The sequence below is a fragment of the Schistocerca piceifrons genome, unplaced genomic scaffold (genome assembly GCF_021461385.2).
Source record: "Schistocerca piceifrons isolate TAMUIC-IGC-003096 unplaced genomic scaffold, iqSchPice1.1 HiC_scaffold_1209, whole genome shotgun sequence".
Classification (NCBI taxonomy): domain Eukaryota; kingdom Metazoa; phylum Arthropoda; class Insecta; order Orthoptera; family Acrididae; genus Schistocerca; species Schistocerca piceifrons.
The window spans coordinates 77,501-80,000 of NW_025727025.1; the positions used below are offsets into that span (position 1 = coordinate 77,501).

Below are 2,500 nucleotides of genomic sequence, written 5' to 3' on the forward strand. Positions count from 1 at the left end.
ATGCCCTGTGAGGGCTTCATTATCTTGTTATTTAATCTTCCCCTTACTGTGGGTATAAACCCATGGACTCTACGGCCCGTACTGGATCCATCCATTCGTCCTGCCAAATGTCAAGCACTTTCTTGCGAATGGCTTTGACACTTAACAGAGGAACGGCCCATTATGTCTTGTACCTGTCGATGTTCTGTTTGCGCAGCCAATAGAAGGCTGCGTGCTGCCTTATTATTAGGTCTAATGGACATAGACCCATAATTACCAACAGTGCATCTGTTGGACTTGTGTTGAATGCTCCAATGCATCTCAACAGAACGTTCCTCTGTATTCGCCTGACCAGCGGCGGCAGGCCGCACCAGAGCTAACCTGTGGGCCCACACACTGGATCTCGTTAATCCATTCATGCGCGTCACTAATTAGATGACGAGGCATTTGGCTACCTTAAGAGAGTCATAGTTACTCCCGCCGTTTACCCGCGCTTGCTTGAATTTCTTCACGTTGACATTCAGAGCACTGGGCAGAAATCACATTGCGTCAACACCCGCTAGGGCCATCGCAATGCTTTGTTTTAATTAGACACGTCGGATTCCCCCAGTCCGTGCCAGTTCTGAGTTGATCGTTGAATGGCGGCCGAAGAGAATCCGCGCACCCGCGCGCCCCCGGAGGAGCACGCTAAGGCGGACGCGGCTCGCAGCAAGGAAGATCGTGGGAGGCCAAGGCACGGGACCGAGCTCGGATCCTGCACGCAGGTTGAAGCACCGGGGCGCGAACGCCGCGCAGGCGCGCGCATCCTGCACCGCCGGCCAGCACGAGGCCGACCAACGGCGAGAGCAGACCACGCCCGCGCTAAACGCCGCACTTACCGGCACCCCTACGGCACTCACCTCGCCCAGGCCCGGCACGTTAGCGCTGACCCACTTCCCGACCAAGCCCGACACGCCCCGATCCTCAGAGCCAATCCTTATCCCGAAGTTACGGATCCAATTTGCCGACTTCCCTACCTACATTATTCTATCGACTAGAGGCTCTTCACCTTGGAGACCTGCTGCGGATATGGGTACGAACCGGCGCGACACCTCCACGTGGCCCTCTCCGGATTTTCAAGGTCCGAGGGGGAAGATCGGGACATCCGCCGCAACTGCGGTGCTCTTCGCGTTCCAAACCCTATCTCCCTGCTAGAGGATTCCAAGGGAACTCGAACGCTCATGCAGAAAAGAAAACTCTTCCCCGATCTCCCGACGGCGTCTCCGGGTCCTTTTGGGTTACCCCGACGAGCATCTCTAAAAGAGGGGCCCGACTTGTATCGGTTCCGCTGCCGGGTTCCGGAATAGGAACCGGATTCCCTTTCGCCCAACGGGGGCCAGCACAAAGCGCATCATGCTATGACGGCCCCCATCAACATCGGATTTCTCCTATGGGCTTAGGATCGACTGACTCGTGTGCAACGGCTGTTCACACGAAACCCTTCTCCGCGTCAGCCCTCCAGGGCCTCGCTGGAGTATTTGCTACTACCACCAAGATCTGCACCGACGGCGGCTCCAGGCAGGCTCACGCCCAGACCCTTCTGCGCCCACCGCCGCGACCCTCCTACTCGTCAGGGCTTCGCGGCCGGCCGCAAGGACCGGCCATGACTGCCAGACTGACGGCCGAGTATAGGCACGACGCTTCAGCGCCATCCATTTTCAGGGCTAGTTGCTTCGGCAGGTGAGTTGTTACACACTCCTTAGCGGATTCCGACTTCCATGGCCACCGTCCTGCTGTCTTAAGCAACCAACGCCTTTCATGGTTTCCCATGAGCGTCGATTCGGGCGCCTTAACTCGGCGTTTGGTTCATCCCACAGCGCCAGTTCTGCTTACCAAAAGTGGCCCACTTGGCACTCCGATCCGAGTCGTTTGCTCGCGGCTTCAGCATATCAAGCAAGCCGGAGATCTCACCCATTTAAAGTTTGAGAATAGGTTGAGGTCGTTTCGGCCCCAAGGCCTCTAATCATTCGCTTTACCGGATGAGACTCGTACGAGCACCAGCTATCCTGAGGGAAACTTCGGAGGGAACCAGCTACTAGATGGTTCGATTAGTCTTTCGCCCCTATACCCAGCTCCGACGATCGATTTGCACGTCAGAATCGCTACGGACCTCCATCAGGGTTTCCCCTGACTTCGTCCTGGCCAGGCATAGTTCACCATCTTTCGGGTCCCAACGTGTACGCTCTAGGTGCGCCTCACCTCGCAATGAGGACGAGACGCCCCGGGAGTGCGGAGGCCGCCGCCCCGTGAAGGGCGGGGAAGCCCCATCCTCCCTCGGCCCGCGCAAGGCGAGACCTTCACTTTCATTACGCCTTTAGGTTTCGTACAGCCCAATGACTCGCGCACATGTTAGACTCCTTGGTCCGTGTTTCAAGACGGGTCGTGAAATTGTCCAAAGCTGAAGCGCCGCTGACGGGAGCGATTATTCCGCCCGAGAGCATCCCGAGCCAACAGCGGCGCGGGTCCGGGGCCGGGCCAGGTA

The 2,500-nt window shown here is 57.6% G+C and overlaps 1 pseudogene; it reads right to left on the reverse strand.

Annotated features, from left to right (window-relative positions):
- LOC124729463 overlaps positions 1-2,500 on the reverse strand; it is a 5,243-nt pseudogene that overhangs the window by 1,925 nt on the left and 818 nt on the right.